This window comes from Diadema antillarum, unplaced genomic scaffold (genome assembly GCF_040938485.1).
Source record: "Diadema antillarum isolate AM-2024a unplaced genomic scaffold, OU_Dant_1.0 scf00000061, whole genome shotgun sequence".
Lineage (NCBI taxonomy): Eukaryota > Metazoa > Echinodermata > Echinoidea > Diadematoida > Diadematidae > Diadema > Diadema antillarum.
In genome coordinates, this window is record NW_027270950.1 from 968,093 (window position 1) to 992,700 (window position 24,608).

Consider the following 24,608-nt stretch of genomic DNA (forward strand, 5'->3'; position numbering starts at 1 on the left):
AAGTCCTTCCCCTGTGTACTGGGAAGGGGAAAACGAGACTAAATAAAACATAAGTGAGATTTATCACAATCAAGCGTGAGAAAAAAAAACGAAACAAACACAAAAACCCACATATCATTGATAAGCAGATATATGCCAACATGACGTGTGTATAGGCAACTCGCAATTATATATGAAGATGTATGATACATGTACATACATATTCAAATGCATTCCACAGCAACGTGGGAGACATTATTAATAAACAAGTAATTGATAATAACAATAATGCATAATAACATATGATACGACGACTCACAAAATATCTTGAAATCTACGTTTGCAAAATGATAAAGTACATGTACATTCTGCAAGACTTTGCAAAGTCCATGCTACAGCAAAGTTATGCAATCTTAAATACTGTGATATTTGTTGGTTTCCTTGACATAGGCAATAACTGCGTCCAGAGCTTTGTGATTTGCGAGTAAATCAAAGATGTTTAGTGATTGCTTATGGATAGCACGCATGAGATTTGTACGTTGATTTGTGTGTTGTTTGCAGTGTAATAGATAATGTTCCACGGTTTCCAGTGCATTGCATATTGAGCAAAGACCAGTGGGATGCTTACGGATAATATGATAAAAAGTTGCTAATCTGGCTCTGCCCATGCGGAGTCGGTGAGTTATTATTTCATCACATCTATTCAGACTTTCAAAGGTGAAGGTATTTGAGGCACAGGGTTGGATGTTGAAAAGATGGCGTCCTTTCTTGGACGAGCGCCATAACGCGTTCCAAGCGTCAAGACACCTATGTTTAATTACATGTCGTATATCATCAACACTTAGAGGAACACTGATTGTAATGTTCTTACGTAAACTTTGTTTGGCAAGGTAATCGGCTTTTTCGTTGCCCGCTAGACCACAGTGAGCTGGTACCCATGCTAAAAGTGATGTCACACCCATTCATTACAAGATTTGAGCATTTAAGAAGGACTTCATTAGGAAGGTCAAGGATATTTGAGGTGTGGTTATTCAAAAGTGTCAAGGCACTGAGAGAATCTGAGAAAATAACAGCTCTGAGAGGGGGAGAGGATTCCAGCCATGATAGGGCAAGAAGAATTGCTACCAGTTCTGTACGACAAATTGAGATGGGTGAAACCCTTTCACTTATTTCATGACGATAATGAGGTACGTAAATTCCAATGCCAGAACAGTTAGTGGAGGGATCATGGGAACCGTCAGTGTAAATTGTCAGGTGGTTTGAATACGTGGTCTTTATGGTTTGAAGAGCAGTTTGATATTGCGCTGAAGGGAGGGCGGTCTTGGGACATGAGCTGTGAAGAGAGAAGTCAATATTGGGATGTTCAATGGACCAAGGGGGACTGGGATAAACATGCATTGGTTGCAGCTTCAGGAAAGTGTCCGTAAGCGGCTTGACTCGGAGAGCGAAAGGAAGTTTGTTTTGTGGCCATTTATTCGACGAGTATTGCCAGCAGTTGACAATGGCTTTTCGGACGGGGTGAAGTGGGGACAGTGTGTATATGTAGGCGCAGTAATTGAAGGTGGCCCTTTCACGGCGTATATGGAGTGGTGGTTCGTTACATTCTACTTGAAGTGCATGCAGGGCAGTGGATTTGTTTTGTTTTGTTTTGTTTTGTTTTATTTATTTCAATACGGTTTAAAAAAACCCACTATCAGCCTCAGGGCTGTTTTTCAGTGAGTCCGTATATATCAACATACATGGTATAAAACAACAAAAGTAAAATACAAAACAAAAATTGCATTCACAAACACGACAAGAAACATTGACAAAACAAAAATACAGTAACAAAGTTTGATAAGGGAAAAAAATGTAGATACAAAAATCAAAGGGAAAAAGTAATCTAGACAAAAAAAAATCATACAAATCTGCAAATTACCATATTAAAACGGAGTTTGGAAAATGGTACAATTAATGTTTGACACAAATCTATTCAACTGGGTTTCACATCTGAGATTAATCGGGAGGCCGTTATAAACTTTTGACGCTACATACAATGCGCTGTTTCTCTTGAAATTTGTGTTTGGCTTTTGGGAGGGAAACTTTGGATACGTTATTTCTCAGTTGGTAATGTGACAATTTTGTTGTTAATTTAGCAGAAATCTCCCTAGGAACAAGTTTGTGTAGTAGTTTGAAAACCAATATAGCCAGATCTTTTTCTAACTTCACATTCAGACAGTCTATATGTAAGGTTTCATACAGTAGCTTTCGACTGTACATACCATTTACTTGTAGGATTATTCTCAGTGCCCTATTCTGAACGACCTGGAGTTTCCGTATGGCGGTAGAATTTGAATGCATCCAAATTGTATTACAGTAGTCAAAATGGGGTTGTATCGTGCTTTTGTACAATAAGATCGCGGTATCTAGGTCAATGAATGCGCGTGTGCGTCTTAACACGTGTAAACTACTCAATGCCTTTGACTTTACATGACTTATTTGTGGAGTCCAAGACAAATGACTATCGAGAATAACGCCAAGGTATTTACATTCCGAGATGAACTCCAGCTTGCTATTTTCAATAAAGAAGGACACGTTACGAAAACGGGATAATCTCCTTTGTGATCCCATCAGCATAGCTTTGCACTTTTTTACATTCAATAGTAACTCGTTATGACTCAGCCAGTTCACTACTGAGGTTAAGTCATCATTCACCTTTCTTTCAAGCTCATAGGGGTCTTTAGTTGCTACGTATAGACAAGTATCGTCTGCGTACAGAGATACAGTACAATGATGGACAACACGAGGTAAATCGTTCATGTATAGAATAAATAACAATGGCCCTAGTATACTGCCTTGGGGCACCCCAGATGAGACAAATGATGTGGTCGACGTATGTCCATTTATAATAGTTACTTGCTTACGAAGAGAAAAATAACATTTGAACCATTTTAATACATCATCACTGAAACCGTACAATTTCAGTTTCCTGAGCAAGATATCATGGGAAATCATATCAAATGCTTTTTCTAAGTCCAAGGTTACCAAACCCACGACATAACCATTGTCTATGGCGGTGCTTATATTTTCAGTGAGTTGTAAGAGTGCAAGGCTTGTCGAGTGGTTTGGCCTAAAACCAAATTGATTCGGGCACAAGATATCGTTCTCCGTGAGATATGTGTAAGTCTGCTTAAAAACAACTTTTTCAATTACCTTCGATAGGACGGGTAACACAGAAATCGGCCTGTAGTTGCGAGGATCGCAAACATCTCCATTTTTAAACACGGGAGTTATTCGAGCTAATTTCCATTCATCAGGAACATGTCCTTCCATTAATGAGAGATTTATTATGTGTGTCAACGATTTACCAATGCATTCAATTGAGTCCTTAATTACACTGTAAGGAATATAATCAAGTCCTGTTGCTTTATTTCTGGGTATTTCCTTTACTATCTTCGACACATCCTTCTCAGTAACGGGAGTGAAGTAAAATAAAATATCACGTGACATTGGTTTGAGAAATTGCTCAGGATTTGCCTGGAAATCAATCGATGCCTTTCTACATCTTACAGCATCAACATAATGATTATTAAACACATTTGCTATAATTTTACCATCTGTGATTTCTTCACCATTATATTTTACCTTTTGAATATTAGATGTCTTCTTGCCTGGTATCAAAAATCGTACTAATTTCCATATAACACTAGAGTTTCCCTTATTCTTACAAATGCTGTCTACAACATACACACGTTTTGCTGAACGAATCAGAGACGTTACACGGTTTTTAAGTTTTTTATATCGCTGCCAATCAGCAGGTACTCCAGATTCTTTGGCTTTATTTTTCATATTATCTCTTTCTCGCATGGTGTCCAGTATTTGTTTATTCATCCATGGAGACTTCTGTTTTCGCACTCTTTTCCTTTTAACAGGAGCCTGTATATCTAGGGCGGCTTTAAATCTTTCAACCCAATTCTCATAAGCCTTTTCAGTATCATTCATTTCAAGGACATCATTCGCGGAATGCTCCTGCAGATATCTTATCAGTGTATTAACATCAATTTTCTTAACATTACGTGAACAAATATAATTGTGATCTCTTTGCATATGAGGTTTACATTTCCCCCACGTCACTGCAATCATATAATGATCACTCAAACTTACTGGAATAACATTGCAATGTAAGATTTTATCACATGACGCGAGTGCGAGATCGATTTTTGTTGCAGTGTTTTCAGTCACACGTGTGGCCTCAGTAACATATTGCTTCAAATTATAATCTTTCATCAATTCAAGTAAACGTTTGCTACTGTGTGATAATTTTCCTGATAATAGATCACAATTGAGATCTCCAATCAAAAGATATTCAATTTGTTGCACTTCGACAGTCTGCAGAACTGTTTCAAACGAATCGAATATATGAGCATATGAGTCGGGGGGTCTATACCATGACATGATTAAAAATGGTTTCTGTTTTTCCAAACTAATTTCAATGCACACTAACTCTAATCCTTCGATGTGCAGATCTTCTCTAATGATGAAATTTAACGTCTCACAAATATACATAATTACACCACCGCCTTGTCTATTTCTGTCTCTCCTGGCTATCTTAAAGTCCGGTATTCCTATCTCTTCGTTACTAATTGAATCATCTAGCCTGGTTTCACATAGAGTTAATATATGAATATGTGATTTTTGCATTATGAGTCGAATTTCGTCTATATTTTTAACAAGAGAACAGACATTGAGATGTGCAATATTCATACCAGAATAAGTTTTTAGAGAGTTCAATAAATCACATGACGCTTTAACTTGGTTGAGCTTATTATTTTGACACTGAAGTGTACTATCACAATCTTGACTGTCGTTTGCGCTAAATGGCAATTCATCGTATAAACACATATCACAGAACCAGTCTGGGCTTGAGAGAAAAAAATTCAGATCCAAAGTCGAACACTTCAGGTTAATCCACCTCTTACACATGAAACACATAACTGCATTTTGATTTGATTTAACTGTTGTATTACATGAGATGCATGGGTATTTTAAGACCATGTTTAGTCCATCAACTATTTAAATGTTCGACACAAGTTTGAGGGGAAAACTTACAGTCTGTCAAGTTTCTCGAGGTCTTTTTCACCGTGTATGGCTACTTTCTTCATGTTTTTCGTGAGGGCTGTGATCCTTCCGTCGTATGTCCAAGTTCTTAGAACGTTGGGGTGGCGCAGAGCCTTGTTCAAGAGTTGCTGTCTGTACGCTGTGAGAGATTCGTTGACGTAGAATGGCGTTCCCTTCAGTTTGGCCTTTGCTTTGTAAACTCTCTCTCTGGCGTTGTACGTCGAGAAGCGGACGATGATCACGTTCGGTTTTCGCTTTCCATGACTCTCTTCTCGAGCGTCGCGTCCATGTCGATTTTGTCGGGCAAGTCGGTGGCTGCGGTCGATCTCGGTTGGTTTGATGTCGACGTCTAGCTGATCCTTGGCGAACTGTATGACCACGTCGTCGGTGTTCTCAGTGGGTCTCTCAGCTATTCCGTGGATTTTGAGGCAGTGTCGTCGACTATACTGCTCTTGGTCGTCGAGCTCGTCATCAACCTCGTCAAGCCTTTGTTGTAGTTTCCTCATTTGGGATGTGAGCGCACCGATTTCCCTTTCCTTGCTCTCTATATCGAGTCGTAGGGATTCGTACACTCTCTGGGTCACGTCTTCAATGACAGCCTCTTTGACAGCTTTCACAAGGGCAGCCATGAGAGTCGGTGAAAGGAGAGCCCGGCGAATCTTTTCAACCAGTATACAATCCAGCTCATTGTCATTATCTGTCACTCCAGTGTCCGGCGACGTGATGGTTGGTTGCCCAGCTGGATTTTGGCCATGGTCAGTGGGCTGCTCTTCCTCCGCTGGGTTGCCCGGGCAGGCGTCGTGCCGATTTCGCTTCGGTTTGAGCCTGGTGGCCATCGGCATTGCAGACCCTCAAAATGTCATGAATTCGGAAGAATTCCAGACGAAATGCACTCCACCAGTCAATTCAGTCGTTTAGGGTACAAACATATATCTGCTATCTATGGTACATCGAAGTCAACAGATGAAATTTAGGGTCAGAAACCAATTGAAATAGCAGAGCGGAGTTGCGGAGCTGCGGAGCTGCGTGCTGGTGCTGGTACTCCATGTGGATGGTAGCGCGCCGGTGCATATTCGAAGGGCATGGCCCTGTACTGTATCTAGTTTGCTTGAAAGGAGCGGGGATAAAGAACCATAGATTTCACAGGCGTAGTCGAGATGAGGGCGGACTAGAGACCGGTAGAGTAAGAGAAGGATTTGTGTATCGGCGCCCCAGTTTGAACCGGTTAGCGAACGGAGGAGGTTTAACCGTTTGTTGCATTTCATTAAGATGTCTTGAACATGAGGGGACCATGACAAGGAGTAATCAAGGGTAACCCCTAGGTATTTATGAGAAGGGACGACTTCAAGCGGAGCGTTCTGGAGACGAATGCAGAAACCTGTGGGAGAAACTGGGCGAGAGTGAAATATAACCACTTTAGACTTATTAGTAGACAGAGAGAGTCCATACTGTGTCATCCAATCAGAGATGCTATTCACATCGGACTGGAGTTTTGTATTGATGTGACGAAGACTGGTAGAAGAATGCCATAAAGCGATGTCGTCAGCATACATAGACACGTTTGATGCACAATAATGTATAATTTCATCAACAAACAAATTGAATAATAGAGGACTAATGACGCTACCTTGCGGGAGGCCAGCTTGGCATGTACGAATGTCTGAAAGTGTGGAGTTTATTTGCACCTGAAAAGTTCGTGAGTCCAGAAAACTTTGTACCCAGCTTAGAAATCGGCCTCGAAGTCCCACTGAGTTAAGTCTGGAAAGCAGTGCCTGATGATTAATAGAGTCGAAGGCTTGACAAATGTCAAGAAAGATAGCGACCGTATATCCTTTACTGAATAGGGATTTCCTTACTTCGGATTCTAAGCAAAGGAGATTATTGAGAATTCTACGATGTCGGAGGAAAGCAGACTGATGGGAAGAAATTAAATCATATTTATCAATAATGTACGAGAGTCTACGGACAATCATACGTTCCATGAGTTTACATACAATAGGTGTGAGAGAAATTGGGCGGTAGGAGCTGATGGAGTGTTTATCCTTGCCAGGCTTTAGTATGGGCTTGATAATGGAGTGTTTCCATTGGGGCGGGATCACAGACGTTTCCCAACTCATGTTAATAATCTCTAATAGAGAGCAAAACATATTGTCATTTAAATGGCTTAACAACTGTTTGTTGATTCCATCGCCCCCAGGGGCTGAGTTCTTGGAAGCTTTGATCGCCATTTCGAGCTCTTTGGGAGTGAAAGGAGCGTTGAGAGGAGAATCATTGTCATGTATATAGGATGGGGGTTGGGAAGTAGGGAGAGGGAGAGTGGGAGTTAAAGAAGGCTTTTGAGAGAAAGCAACTGCCATAGCATTGGCGATACAGTGGGCGTCATGAGTATAAGTATTGTTTATAAGTATGGGTGGGAAGGTACTCCCGGTGTTATTGTTAGACAATAGTTTTACTTTGCACCATACATCTGAGAGTGGGGAATAACGGTTCAAAGAGTTGCAAAAAGTAGTAAAATGAGAACGTTTGGCTGATATAATGGTGCGCCTGGCTGCAGCATTGAATTGTAGATAAGTGATTAAGTCATCGTAAAGATATGACTTATCAAGCTTGCGTTTGGCACGATGACGGTCGCGGACAGCTCTCGAACAGGCCGCCGACCACCAGGGAAGAGGTGGGCGACAGGTCGGGGTCTGGAGGGGAATAGAAGCATTAGCAGCTTGGGTAATACATTGTAGAAAAAGATCATACAAATCGTAAATATTTGCTGGACGGGAGCTGTGTGAATGATGTAACAATTCCAGTTCACGCTGAAATAATTCCCAATTGGCTCTTCGAAAAGCCCAACGGGGCGGAAGATTGTCATGATTTTGAGAGGAAGCGCTAGGTATGGAAAGTCGCTTTAATGGCAAAGTAAAATGAACACCGCAATATATAAGGTAATGATCACTCCCGAGGGAAAACGGGGATACCGACCAGTTACAGTGGGGGGCTAATGACGGAGGAACAAGAGTGAGGTCAATTGATGTGGAAGATCCTTTAGCAATGTCAAAGCGTGTTGCTGAGGAATCGTTAAGTATAACAATATCGTGATCATTGCAAAATTCAAATATGACTTTTCCGTTGAGGTCCATAGTGGTTCCTCCCCATGCAGGATGGTGGGCGTTAAAATCTCCTCCAATGACATAGTATGGCAGGCAGTCGACTGTAAGTGAAAGTAAATCTTGTGTGGACAATCTTTTTATGGGATTGTAAAAATTTATCACAGTGACAGAAACATTTCTATACAGAATATTGACTTTTAAGCCCTCTAGGTGAGGGAAATAATGAACATTGCTGAAATTTACGTCTTGATGAATAAAAATTGCACAGCCACCTCCACGTGATGAGACGCGATTGCGCCACAGAGCAGTATACTTAGGAATGGAGAAATTTGTGTCATCGTGACACCAGGTCTCTTGCACGAGGATAACATGTGGGGGAGAAGGGGAAGAGTAGATGTGTTGAGTCAGCTCCGCGCCATTAGAGGGGAGCCCTCTGGCGTTCCACTGCCAAATAATGAGGCTCAGATCCATTATTGGATCTGGTGTAGGAGTTCGAATATGTTTTCCTGGGAAACGACCACATCGAAGCAAGTGTTTGCAGATTGAACAACTAACATGATTCTCTTGTGGTCGGAATCAGCCGCATGAAGATTGTTGATAACTGTGCTCACAAAGGAGACTAGTTTTTCTACTAGGAGAATGGATGTTGTAGGAGGGAGTTGCCGTTTGTTGGTTTGAGTGGAGGCCGTATTTGTATCTGTGGGGACTGGGAGGCTTCTGTGAACCTGGGCCCTGTCAGTAGCCTGTTGGGGTTGAGTAAATGCATGGGTCACATTCACAGTGGTAGGATGGGAGCGAGAAGTAGTGATGGAGGAGGTGGTAGGGTTGGACTTGGAGTTATGAATGGGAGCAGGTATGGTGGATTGAGGAGGAGAATCGGGCACATGAGGACCTGGGAGATGTTGCGGGTCAGATTGATCTGGGTTAGAATTCATAGCCTGGGTGTTGGATTGGGTAACCTGTAGTTTTTTGGCAGCTTCAGCGTAGGAAACATGATTCAAAGTGGAGTAATTTTGCACTTTACGTGCAAGTTTGAACTTTGGGCAACCTGCATATGCCGCGCTATGGGGGCCCCCGCATCGCAGACATTTTGGATTGGATTTGGACGGGCAAGAAGAGAGATCATGGTTTTCTCCACACCTTACACAACGCTGTTTAGATCTACATGTATCTTTTGTGTGACCAAACCTCTGGCAATGAAAACAGCGAGGAACAGGGGGAACATAAACACTTACTGGGAAAGTTTCGTAGCCAATGCACACTGATTCTGGAAGTGAGGGGCAGTCGAAAGAGAGAACAAGTACATTGGTTTGGGTGGGACCATCGTTTGATCGCTTTGAGATGCGCTTAACTTCGGTCACATCCTGGCCCGCCAGCGCCTCCTTGATGTCTTGTTCCGTTAACTCGGGCGAGACGCGTTTGATGACACCTTTTAGAACAGGAGAGAATGACTTGTCGTTAGTGACACGAATTGGGGTTTTGCAGAATTCATTCAGTTCCATAAGAGTACGAACCTGTTTAGGATTGAAACATTTGATAGTGAAGGATTTTTGTTTGCGTTGGACTTGAGACACTTTTCCTACTAGCTTGTTTATTTCACGTGCGATCTGGATGGGGTTGATGAGAGTAATGTTTTTGACTGTGCCAATGATAGTTACATGCGGGTTGAAGGGAGGACGTGTGGGTGTGTGAAACAGATCAGATTCGTCATCGGAGTAGGGTTGGGAATTCGGTCGTTGTCTTTTTCTTGAAACTTCAGTAAAGCCAGTGTCGCGGCTAGGAATCGGAGTGGGGTCAGGTTCCATTTCTGAGAGGTTGTTGGGGTTTTCTTCGGAGTCATTAGCGGGAACAGTGAGGGGAGGGACGTCCTGAATTCCAGACATGGCCGCCATTGTGACGGCCATGTAGGGAGAGGATCGAGTGGGGATAAACAATAAAGTGGGGCAGGGAGAGGCGAAATGAATAAAAGGGAAAAGGAGGACTGAAGAATCAGGGTATTAAAGTACCATTCAGTGACCGGTCGACAACTGGTGACGGAAAATCGAATATTGCGTGGAAATCCCGTCGCCCGTCTGCTATTTCAACGGGAAAATGAATAAAATCTCAATATCCTATTTTCAACTGAAAATGGAACACAGGATAATGGATTTGCTCTGAAATCCTGTTTTCCGTGTTTCATTATGATGAAATGTCGAAAAATGACTCAAAATCCTATTTTCTTGATATTTCAAAAAATAGGAAATGGAAACCAGGATATCGATTCGATATTCGTTTTTCCATTTTTCATTTGCAACGAGCGACGGGATATTGAAGACCGCCCCCAACGGCCACTTTATTTCGACACATAAATCGGTGGTAGCGATTTGGTATTGTTCAGCGTCTAGAAGAAGGAGACTATACCTTTGGCTACGCTACGCACCTCGTGTACACGCACTGGTAATGTCAATAACTACAGTATCCAGCAGGCACTGCCAGGGTTTAGTTTTGTTGTGGCGATGTGCTCTGCTGAGAAACAACAAGTTTGTAGAGACTTCCGACCGTAATTATGCGATATTTCCATCTACGGAAAACCCTTTTCTTCTCCGACTGAAACTGAGATGAAGTAAGAAAATAGTTTCAGTCGGAAATCCTCAATTTTTTTTCTTATTATGTGCAAACATCTAAGATTAGATTAACAAATTCATAATTATAATATATTATTCTCTACACAAAATATACACCAAATGAAACCCTCTATTGGTTATGATTCACCTCTTTTCTCACCATATGTTCCTTTAGCTGTCCCTTCTTTTCATGTGATCATATCATTTCGATTTCATGTGATCGTGCATGTCCAGAAGTGACCACCAGGTGGACCATGATAAGACCACATTTTATTAATTTTTGTCTTAACGACTGCCCACTATAGGCCTACCACCTGGCTGGTCATGACAGAACATTTAACGTAACATACCGTTTATAGGTACTTTTTTATAGAACAATTAACTGATTCAATCAAAGATACATGTCTAACGACGAATCCGAGACAACTCACAAGCCCTCATACATGATCAAACAAAGACAGTTTTTCCTGTTTATTATTTTTTATTTTATTAATTCATTCCCCACTCATGGAAAGGATTGCCCTGTCAGCTAAAACCTTTTTCTTCTCCGACTAAAACTGAGACGAACTAAGACAATAGTTTCAGATGAAATCCTCAAATTTCAACAACTTCACCAATCGTAATGTCAGTGAAAACCGTGAGAAAGGAGTTGCGTTTCCCTTCTCAATTACCAGGACCAGGACAACAGGAAGAATATACATTATAATACCAATTATGTAGCTTTCCGTGTTAGTGACTGTTTTATAGTTGAAAGCCCACTGTGGTATGGAATAAGGGGAGGTGGAAGTGGTAAATTATTCACTGTAGGCCCTACTCATTTCCAAATCTATTCAGCAATTCTACATAATTATACAGACTCTTTTTTAAGTTTGTGTATAATTATTTATGAACAGACCATTGCCATTAATTATACTTCGCTTTAAGTTTACCTGTATTTTTTCTTATCATATGCAAACACCTAAGATTAATAATCATATTCTACACAAAATATACACCAAATTGTATCCTCTATTGGTTATGATTCACCTCTTTTCTCACCATATATTATGTATATGTTCCTTTAGCTGCCCCTTCTTTTTATGCTTCTTTTTGTTAAGTTTATTATGATTGATTTTTTTTTTTTACAGTACTGGGCTCCCTTCTCTCATTATGGTATAGGTTTTATTTTGGTTTGTTGGTTTGGTTTTATTTCTGCCTTTTTCCAAATCACACATAACAAAAGAATACATATATTTAGCTATTATTAACATTGCACGATGCATAAGCTAGCATACTGTCTTACAAATTAATTCAAAGTACATATACATACACTATGAACATGACAGTATTCGATGTATGAGACGTATAGCATCACACACACACACACACACACACACAAAATGTTCCGAAGGAAATCGGTATGGAATTAACAGATGTAAATTATCTAAATGATGATTGATTATTCATTCAGAAATGTGTCATGTCGTTACAATAAACGAATTTCAGAACAAAATAAAAGAGGGGGATTTGAATGAATTGAGTTTAGGATTGAGCATTTTTAGACATTATCAATAACAGAAAAGCAGGAGACCGCGATCATAAGCAGCAGCTTGACATAGATCGAGGCCTCGGGGTAAAATTCGAAACTTACAAAATTCTATTTACATAACTGTATAACGGACGTGACTACAAAATAGAATCAATAATCAAATCCAAAATATCGTAGTAATTTGTGAGATCCAATAGAATAGAGGGAAAATTCAAAATAGTTATCGTTTATTTGTTTTCAGTGTATAGGCATTCTTTACTATATAATGTGCTGAGTTGAGTGTTGTGCTGTGCTGTGCTGTGCGTGCATGCGTTAAGATACAATTTTGTTAATTTAACGTTTAGGCATAATACATAATTAGTTTATTTTAGTTTATTTATGTATCATGTGAATGTCTGTTACATATTTCTGTTTACAATATTAATCTTAATTAATATGATCATAAATACAATAAAAAAGCTCATGCAGAAAATTACTAAATTCGTAATCCTTTTGATTTTTAGTATTTATTAATGTTATCATTGTATTTATTTTTCGTGTGTGTGCATAAGTAAGTTATTCTGTTTTCAGTGAAGCAAAGTTGAATGTACATGTTTGTACAGCCCTAACTTTGGCTGACAGGGCAATCATTCCCATGAGTGGGGAATGCTTTAATAAAATAAAAAAATAATAAAGAGGAAAATCTGTCTTTGTTTGATCATGTATGAGGGCTTGTGAGTTGTCTCGGATTCATTCAAGACACTGTTTGTTCAATGCTTTTGTTTTTCTGTTTGTATACCACTATTATAATACGTGCAATATATGTTGTCTGCTCCTTTTCCTTTGTTATGCCAGTGGAAGACGAATTTCTGTATTTTTAACAGACAATAAAGTTCCTTGTATCCTTGTATCCTTGTTTGTTTTTAATGTACGGCAAGGATCCCTTTGAAAATCAGCCCTAACTTTGGCTGACAGGGCAATCCTTCCCATGAGTGGGGAATGCTTAAATAGAATAAAAAAATAATAAAGAGGAAAATCTGTCTTTGTTCGATCATGTATGAGGGCTTGTGAGTTGTCTCGGTATCATCGTTGGACATGTATCTTTGATTGAATCAGTAATTGTTCTATAAAATGTACCTATGAACGGTATGCTACATTAAATGTTCTGTCATGACCAGCCAGGTGGTAGGCCTATAATGGACAGTCGATAAGACAAAATAAAATGTGGTCTTATCATGGTCCACCTGGTGGTCACTTCTGGGAGGTGTTTCATCAATATAGTCAGCACTGACAAGTTGTCAGTCTCTAACAATAACCATAGTAACAGTCAGTGACCAGAGCATCTCAGCCAGGATTTTGCTGAAATTGTCAGAGACTGACAACTTGTCAGCGCTGACTATATTGATGAAACACCTCCCTGGACATGCACGATCACATGAAATCGAAATGAAATGATCACATGAAAAGAAGGGACAGCTAAAGGAACATATGTGAGAAAAGAGGTGAATCGACCCTGGCAGTGCCTGCTGGATAGTTATTGACATTACCAGTGCGTGTACACGAGGTACGTAGCGTAGCCAAAGGTATAGTCTCCTTCTTCTAGACGCTGAACAATACCAAATCGCTACCACCGATTTATGTGTCGAAATAAAGTGGCCGTTGGGGGCGGTCTTCAATATCCCGTCGCTCGTTGCAAATGAAAAATGGAAAAACGAATATCGAATCGATATCCTGTTTTCTATTTCCTATTTTTTGAAATATCAAGAAAATAGGATTTTGAGTCATTTTTCGACATTTCATCATAATGAAACACGGAAAACAGGATTTCAGAGCAAATCCATTATCCTGTGTTCCATTTTCAGTTGAAAATAGGATATTGAGATTTTATTCATTTTCCCGTTGAAATAGCAGACGGGCGACGGGATTTCCACGCAATATTCGATTTTCCGTCACCAGTTGTCGACCGGTCACTGAATGGTACGTTAATACCCTGATTCTAAAGGCGCACCGGACCGAATACGAGGAAAAGGAAAAAACCAGGCGATGACAAGAGAGACCAAGCGATAAGGAACTCTAAAGAAAGTCTGAGGCCTCTCAGTTATAAAGTAAATAGGTCGGATAGTATAGAACAAAGGGAATTACAAAAGAGAACGCGTGTATAGAGGAGGTGAGAAACAAAATGGCAGCTACATGTAGCTACACACTATAGCTTTGGCAACGTGCAGCGACCGAACACTGCAGTTTACACAAGTATACACAGAATCAGATGTAATTTTGACACCTGGGTGTAAATACACAGTGGATATATAATAACACAGTAACAGACAGATAATACTTTCTTTTCACAAATAAACTACAGGTAAAGTCAATCAAAGATATAGATATATGGATAATACTAATAGTGGATACTATAACTCAAAGCAGAGGAAAATAGGCATACACATCTAAGACAAATAGAAAAATAATAATTAGACAATATACTGTTCGCTACAATGAATGATAAATGATCTTACGAAGTATATAGCATCAACACAACAAAGTAGTAAAGTAAGTGATAACATGTATAAATCACGGTAACTCAAACTGTATAGGGCGGAAGCTAAAGAGCAGCGGACGAGCACGCACTGCGACAGACTGTGCAAAGCAGTGCTTGACTGCCGTGAGTCGAACAACTTACGATGATATGCGTTGTCCTTTGGGTTCAGATCCGCAGTCAAATTTCAAAACAAGTTCAGCAGAAATGTGTCACTTAAGGATCGAATAAATGAAAAACAGGCTCACTCATATGATCAAGAAGAACAAACAATATTAATCAAAGCTGAAAGGCAGAAAATAGATGCAAAATTCGGTTAATAGTACAAGTAGAACAGCGAGAGCACTACGGCACGTCCGCACCCTTCGACCTGCAAGAATAGAATGCTCAATATCAGCTTAATCTGGTAATCCCTTCATTGTTGTTGCTTCGGTGGATTACTCCCTGTATTTTGTCCCTTTCATTGCACAGCTCGCACGGCTTGGTAAAGATTAAGAGCTTGAATAGACCCTGTACTTTGGAGCCTCTTTTTTCAGTTCACACTTTTCCAGAGTGTGTGCTTTCTCTCCAGTACTAAGGTAGGTCAGGGGAGTCAATTTGAATTGAGTTATACATCATTTTAAAGCTTAGAGTCTGCTCTTTTAAAGAATCTGCCATCAATTAAAAATCCATATCTGGCGACTTTTTGTTCGTTTTGTGATGCAGGGTCACATGATATGATATTGATGTCAATGTAAGATGAATACCATTTTGTGTGTTACTCATTATTGATACTCGTAGTGCTGTCAGTTTGAAGGGTGGTTAGTGAAGCAGACATAACAGTCCTTTTTTTATTCCGTCATCTCTCTTCAGCCCTTGTGTAAATATTTCAAGAGAAATATTGAACGATAAGTAATTGTTAAATTATGCAGTATGTTATGTAGCGTTGTGAAACAGAGAAATGTGCTATTTCATATATGGGTGCCCTAGAAAGCTGTGGGTTCATTTCTTGATCTTGATATCGTTGATGTACAAACGCCTGGTGTGGCTATCCCGTACATGTAGGTAGCAATATAAGCTTGAGTCGGAGGCATATCTTATTCAAACTTGATATTTTCAAATAGGTCTTTAAATTTTTGGATTGTAGAAGCTTCTCTAACATTATCTGTGAGGTTGTACCACTGAGGGATTGTCCTTGGGTGTATAGAGACTGCCGGTAGCAGCTCTTATTTGCTCTTATAATATGACCGTACACAAATTTCTTGGAGGAGTGCCTTGTGGTTGGTTTTCTCTTGGTCGAATTGGAGCTTGGTAAATGTTTGATATTGCTGGGGATTAATGGTTTATCCTTGGGTCTCTTTATAGATGATGAGAAGGCGAGATTTGATTCTATGTCTCTCGAGGCTTTCCCATTCAAGTCGCTTCATCATATTTGTTACACTAGCTGATCTATCATAATTGTTGCATGCAAATCTTGCAGCTCTTTTTTGGATCTTTTCAATTGCTTGTTTGTTGTTTTGTTGACTTGGGTCCCAAACTGCGTGACAGTATTCCAAGAGTGGACGTACCAGGGTGGTGTAAGCTATGGCTTTGGTTTACATGTCGCAGCTAAACAAATTCCTTCTCAGTAGACCAAGCTGACGGTTGGCTTTGTTGATTACTTGGTTGATATGCATGGTCCAAGACAGATCCGATGCCAACTCAACTCCAAGGTATGGGTGATGATCGACTCTTCTATCTGTTGTTTCCCATGGAGTAACTAAACTGAGGGGGTCTTGACTTGTGAGTGACAGTCATAACGAAGCATTTGGAAGTATTGAAGCCCATCTGCCACTTTTGTTCCCAGGCCCGAAGTGTGTCAATATCAGCTTGGAGTGAAGTTTGGTCTGAAGAAGTTTCAATCCCACGATACAAAATACAATCATTCGCAAACAAGCGTACTTTAGATGAGAGGTTACTGGGTAGATCATTAACATAGGTGAGGAACAACAGTGGCCCCATCACTGTGCCCTGTGGAACGCCTGACTTTACAGGTAAGGGTCCACTAGTAATCCCTTCCAAAAGAACTCTCTGGTAGCGGTTGTTTAGAAAATTCTTCAACCAAAATAATAATAATAATAATGATAATGATAATAATGATAATAATAATAATAACAATAATAATAATAATAATAATAATAATAATAATAATAATAATAATAATAATGGTGCATGTTGTAAAGTTTGGTAATGTGTTGTCTGGTTTCTGTTTCCTATGTAAGTTTTCATTATTTCAATTTCGTATACATTTTTGACAAATACACAGTCCTTAGTGTCATGGCTTCCTTTAAAGAAACAATAAAAAGCCACAATATCTTACATGTTATTTTGAATGACCCCAGGATAAATGGAGCTAGCTTCCTCGCTCAAGAGCAAACAAATGCTGCGAAACGTCAGATATGCAGCAATGAAAAGCACAAATGAGTGTATGCTGTCAATAGCATCATTTCAAAACATTGTCATTTGTAAGAGCTTTGTGTGTCTTGGCTCTTGTTTGTGTCTTTACATCCCAAAATTGTAAAGTGTCATAAAACTTCACCCCCATGACTGCAGCACAAGATTATGACTTAAGCATTACTCTTCAATGAAGAAGTGTGATTAATTTCAGAGTGGGATGACTAAATCTCACTGTCAGGCAAGTATGTTAGTCTGAATGGGAAGATGACTGTTGAAAAAAAAAATTTGACTATTTCCCAGAATCGCAATTGGGTATACGTTGATGAGACGTATTTTGCAATGCCTGGTATAGGTAACCTACCGCACTTAAACCAAGTTTTGAGATTTACTAGTTTCAGCATCAAGATTAACACATAATGAATAAAATGATGGGAAGAAATGGGTGTAAACTTACCATTATCATTCTCACCTGCTGCTCGGATAACAACCTACAGACATTATAGTCCAAAATCTGTCTGAATTTCAGTGTACTTTAATTATAATAACGTTTCACACCCTCTGCCTACACAAACTATACAAAAAAAAAATGCTGCAAGGCAGGTAAGTTCATAATCATTTCTTGCCATGGAGAGAGGGCAAATTCTTCCTTTTTCTTGTATTCCTTCAGAAAATCGAGGCCCAGCTCCCAACTTTTTTTTTAATACGAACACACCCGATGTGATTTGTTGTCGACAATCTTCGATCTTTTTTTGATGGGATCATTGACTGAACTTCAATGCATGGGTCTCTTTTATTACCAGTTACTCTTTCTTTCAATGCTAGATGTATTTGACTACAGTTTACTGTGCTTAAGCTTCAGTGAACTGTATATGATTATTTCCTGCTAGTTGCTCTATTTTTTCAACATACTGTATATGTATGTTGCAAGTTTAAAAGCCTTTTCCCTTCTGAGATACAAGGGTGGCGGTCTACAGTGATGCGTACAATCTGCTGCCCATTTATAAAGTGTACAATTGATAAGATGGTGCCAGAAATCATTTCTAATGTAAATTATTTTCCCCTCTTGCACAAACACAATGCACCATAGGCCATTTCCTTTGTTTCGTTATTGAATTACTTCAAGCTGGTAACTGGGAGATGCTTGTGTAAATTCAAAAAGGATTTGATTTTATACCTGTTTGGTTTTTGTTATGCATGCAATGTTTTGTGTTTTTGGAAGCCGCCCTCCACGAGACAAAATAAAGACGGAAGAAATGTTGCTCTGTACAGAGTGAAAAATGACTGGACTTTGCTCCTGTTTGTTCTTACTGTGTCCTCACAATGTGCAAGAGCCTCCTCATGAGAGTATGATTTCATATCCACATGCAGACCCCTACAGCGTTTTGATATTTATTTTTAATTTCAAGATCTGCCCTAGAGAAACTATATATTGGTAATGTTATACATGTAGCTACAGGAATTAGGATGCGAGATAGTTTCGACCTCGATGAAATGTCGACGAGCGTTGACATGACTGTACACACGGTATCAACACGGCAGCTACACGGATAAGGCCGGAAGAGCAAGCGTCTACACGGACAAACACGGCATCTACACGGATCAACACGGCAGCTACACGGCAGCCACACGCACCATCTCGGATTGCTCTACCAACACGGCAATCCCTGGATGACGCCGGATGTTTTTGACCTCCAAAAGTTGCCGTGTTGGCCTCCCGGATGTCCCCGGATCTACACGGACGTACGCGGATGTCCAAGGATGTCCAATGCGTCAAACGGATCTCTCTCCGGATCACTCCGGATCAGATCCGGGGTGGTCTGGGGTGATCCGGGATGTCTATGTGACTGGGGCATCATCAAACAAGCAAGTAAACAAACAAACAAAAAAGCAACACGCAAAATACTCATATTACCCGAGGAAACGGCGTGATGATTTTACAAAGTAGACGCTATTCGAAGATTCATGCATACATGTATTCAAAGTGTTATTGACGAATTAAAGGTGGACCTCATGCGCCAATAACGCACATGAATTAACTCTCTTCACTTTTCTTATTATCTCACTAGAAGTTGAGGGTATAATGCCATGTTTTCTAAAATAACCCAAATATGCAAAATGTATTTCTATTTTCTTTTACCGTTTACAAACCATCAATGACAAACTTTTTGATCAGGTAATTCTTATAATTCATAGAGCTTTTTTATTTCAATTGTGTGGGGTTTTTCCTACGTTTTCAGCAAAATTCGTCGGTGTTTTCACGAACCGACGCTATTTCGATTTTGGTCAAAATTTTAAAAATCGAGATATTGGTACCAAATGAAAGTGCTTTCAAAACTCTACCAAATCCCCAAATTTTAGATCACAAAATCAATTAGTCTTAATTTTATCAAAGAAAGAAAAAAACGACGGTACTCGAAATATCGAGAAATTGAGAAAAAGGGGTTTCACGAACCGACGCAGGAAAGATACGCCGGTTCGTGAAACCCGAATTGCTAGGGTGAAGAGCAATGCGGGTTTTACGAACCGTCGCAGTTGCATTATTTTGAGCTTTGTTCAACTTACTGGCCTAGAATTAGGTTTTGGCCCTAATCCAGATCTCAGAGTGAGAACCAAACCTTCTGAAAGATGAATGACGACCTAAGCCAGCCCACTGTCCACGAGTGAAGTGAATGGTAAGCTATAATCCTATTAAAATCATGCTCAAAATAACAGTTTCAGTTGGACTACCATAACCATTAATTGCGGTAGAGTGTAGTCCCATGTTTTCAATCGCGTGATGCTTATGAAGCCTAGTCTGTAAACGCCATCCAATTTCAAATTAGATCCCGAATCATATTATTTATAGTTTCTTTTCAACTTATGTCGTTACTTCTGAGACTACCGAGTACTGTAGTCGTAACGTCTGTGTGCAAGACATGCAAGATGTCAAAGTCTCGAAGACACTCGTGGCTATGCCTTGACTTGAGTTGAAAATGAAATCATGAGATTGACTAAGTAGGCCTACTAAACTAAACAAAAAGTAAAAAGTCTAAAAGTAAAACTCAAAGGAAGAGTAAAGAATAAAGTTAGACATGTTAGACTTTAACTTTCAAGTTTAACTATTAAGTCTAAGTTAAGACTTTACTTGTAATACCAGTTACTAAAACTAAGATCAGCTGAAGTCTAAGACCAAGTCAAATTAACACAGAGTCTATAGTCTAGCTCTAGATCTACATCTAGACTAGTGGTAATAGTAGGTAGAGTCCACCCATTTTTCCCCCCAATTTTTACTGGTCCATTCCTGAAAAAGTTACTGGTCAGTGTCCAACAGTGATTTTTCCTGGTCAGGGACCGTCGGACCAGTGCCAGTGTGCAGCGTTGGTGTAGATGTCATCTATGACAGTATGTGGTCTAGTGATACTACCTAAACACTACGAGTAGTTTACAGGTTAGGTGGCTTTCCTGTACAGTGCAGTGTTAGTATACTTGTGAATTCAGCCCTAGTACCGTACTGTGTGTAGATATGTGACATTATGTCTAACGTTAGTTCGAGTGGAGTACCTTTGAAGCACAGCGGTGGGGCTTTTTTTCCCTAAAACTTGTGAATGCGGCCCAACCAAATGGCGTTTACATATTTACGCGTGATTGATAGTGATACAGTAGCGCTGTCGATTTCCACAGCAGCCATACATAATCTTTTGTCCTTTCTTCTTTCCTTTTTTCCCTTTGTTCTTTCACCCTTTTTATTCTTGGAATCGAAGGACTTCTAAGAAATGTCCCTCGACTGATTTAACCAGGACTCTTGAGTCCTGGTAAACCTAACCTAACCGAGCAACCGTTAACGTTTGTTAGGCCTAACATAACAGTAACACTGACTTAGCCCTGTATTGACTTTGTCTTTGGCCGACTTACTGAGATGGCGAGTCTAACTCTTTAACGTTAGTCTAAACGTAGTCGTTAGATCTGTCAGTCAGTGTCACCGGTTATTGTATAATGGTGCCATCTCTAACGTACGTTAACAAGTTGATGTTAGTTATCTATGTCAACTTTAATACTGATTCAGTAATAGTGGTACTGTCATCCTGTTGGATATCGCCGCAATATCATCCGTGACGTGTTAATTTCGTGTCACAAAGACAAAAGTTGCCAAGATCTAATAGTATTAGATGTCTAGATCTAGATGTAGTCTAGATCTATAATATAAATTCTGTGTGCCACTGGTAACTTAAAAGTGAAAGGTCTAGACTTCACTTAGTCTATAATTAGACCAGACATTCATGAGGCAAAGGCGTATTTAGTAGATCTATTCTTATTCTATTTTAACGTCAATTCCTACTAACTCGCCACGTGTTATTCCTAAGGCCAAGGACTTCCGGGTTAGTGATATTTTTTTTTTTTCATAAATACCAAACAGCAGACGTGTTTCATTTGCATTCTTGCACAGACTTCATGAAAATATGTGCAGTATCAAAGAAATATTATGCACATGACAATGCCAGTGTTTTATAGGTGAATGGTTAATACCTTTAAAAGCTGAATGATAATGTAGAGTCTAGGTCTAATTAAGATGTTACAGTCTCTGATAAGAAACAGGTTTGATTGTCATAGACTGTTTCCCAAATGCAGGTACATGTAGTTATATTCAGCTATTTCAATGCAATGCCGTGTTTACAAATACATGTAGATTTATATTAATGTGAATGATAATTCAATTTCTACATGAGACTTACTAAGTGCTAAACATAATATCTTGCATCAGTAAAATGTGTAAATGACGAGACAATTTGAATATGCATCAAATACGAACAGCAGCATTTTTGACATTCTTTGATCCTGCATAGGCCTACCATTTTGTTTTATGTTTGATATAAATAGAGCAAAATAATTTCAACTTCAGTTTTGTTGGCTGATTTTTTTTTTCTTCTCAAAATTAAAGTTGTATCTTGTACCATGATGTTTGATTTTAATCAAAAGTTCTTAATTTCTTTCTTTTCTTTCAGATGACTGGTGCCATGTAGTAGCGAAGAACTGGACTGTCTCAGAAAAGAAAAGGAAAAGTACAGGGTCGTGTACATCACCAACGGATGTGAATACAATGGTAATGTAGAGTCTAGGTCTAATTAAGATGTTAAAGTCTCTGATAATAAACAAGTTTGATTGTCGTAGACTGTTTCCCAAATGCAGTTAGTAATATTCAGCTTTTTCAAAGCAATGCCTTGTTTACAAGGACATGTAGATTTATTCATGTGAATAATAATTTAAATTCTACATGAGACTTACTAAGTGCTAGACATAAGATCTTGCATCATTAAAATATGTAAAAGGCGAGACAATTTGAATATGCATCAAAGACGAACAGCAGTATATTTTTGACATTCTTTGATCCTGTATACCGTTTTGTTTTATGTTTAATATAAATAGAGCAAAATAATTTCAACTACAGTTTAGTTGGCTGATTTCTTTTTCTCAAAATGACAGTTGTATCTTGTATCATGATGTTTGATTTTAATCGAAAGTTCTTAATTGCTGTCTTTTCTTTCAGATGACTGATGCCATGCAGTAGCGAAGAGCTGGACTGTTTCAGAGAAGAAGAAAAAAGTACAGCATCGTGCTGATCATCAAGGAATGTGAATACAATGGCTTAGGAAAGAAGACAATCTACAGATAGGATAGAAGGGAGAAATTGGGATGAAGGGCGACAACATAAGGACGGTATATCTATAGTGAAATGTGATTGTAAAGTGGAAACATGAAAGGAGATCCTAAGATTGAAGGTGAAAACAATGCATTCCATTCTGTGATGTCGTAATTACAATTTTGCTACACTTTAATAACACTACAGAGAGACATTTATATCAAGGAAAGCTTCATGTGCATATAGAATGTAAGATTTTTTTAAGTGTTCATTGGTATGTATTTCATGATAATAAATCTTGAAGGTTTTGTGTGGTAATCATAACCTTGTGATAAATCTTGATAGATTTCTAAGTGCACATTGGCAATATTTAGATGATGCTGTAATCAGATTAAGTTCTATTCTCCTTTTTTCTTTTATTTATTATTTTGTTGTCTTCAACCCACTTTGAATGTGTCACGTATGATTCTTATAAACATGGGAACATGCACTCCATGTAACTGATAGGACTTATAACAAATTGACATAATTATTCAACCATCACTAGACAGTTCTGTTATAAGATGTTCTTTATTTAACTAAAATTGTAAATTATGATACGTGTATGTTCCCATGCAAACTCACAACAAAATACAGAAATATGATTTCTTTTAATAATAATTCATTATGTCTCTAAATTTACAATTAAAGAAAGTGATTGCAATAAGGATGTCAAACATTGTATATTAAAATAATAGATTATTCATTTGTCTCCATCCGTAGTAACGCACGCAACTGCAGTGTGCCGTTTGTAGGCTGCTGTGAAAAAAAAAAAAAAATCACAGGCAGCCCAAGCAGGATTCGAACCCACGACCTCTGGATTACTAGACCAGTGTCATAACCACTAGACCACCGAAGTGCCCTGGCGCTACCTTTACACATGAATAATTAAGTATAGAAGGGCTTGGGGGCGCTTCGAAGTTTACTGCTCTTATTAAATATGTACATGTCATTTGCAACTCAACTAAAGATGATTAAACACACTGAAATTCTTACTTTAAATGATATTCATAATCTGTTTTTTTTTTTCTTTAATAGCTTGGGATGTACACTTTATACACTGTATCGGTCTACATTTTGCCTACAATATGGAATTCTTTACTTCGAGACGTTTGTTTTTAACAAACAAAAACTTAAGAGTCCTGTAAAGGTGCTGTAAAACAGTGGTGATTGTTTGTTTGTTTGTTTTTTGGTGGGGGGGGGGAGGGGAGTCAAATTAGCCTTGGCCCCTCTCCGCCGTCTTTTTTTTCCTTTAGCTGCATTTTTTTTAGTCATCACATGAAAATTCGTCTGCATCCATCCCGTAGTTTTGCTGATGACCTTTCTTTTTAATTATTTTAGCCACACACAATTTTGGCCGAATTTCCCCCACCCCTCTGGTGAATTTGCTAGTACATGTACTAAAACACATTCTCAGAATGTGTTTATACATGTAGTACTGGTGGATCAAGGATTCACAGGGAGGGGGGGTCGGCCAAAATTTCTCTTTTCTCATATGTAACAAGCCTACGGGGCGAAAGGCTGATATTATGGGCTTTCTACACACATTTTTAGATGCTAATTATTGGTTAACATGAGCACGATCATTTATGTTGTGATTAATTTGTTTCCTTATATATGTATGACTTCTATTAGAGACTTAATTGGCTTGGCACTCCTTACATCGACCTATTTTAGACACCCATTTCCTTCTCTCTCTCGTGCTTTTTCTCTACTGTCC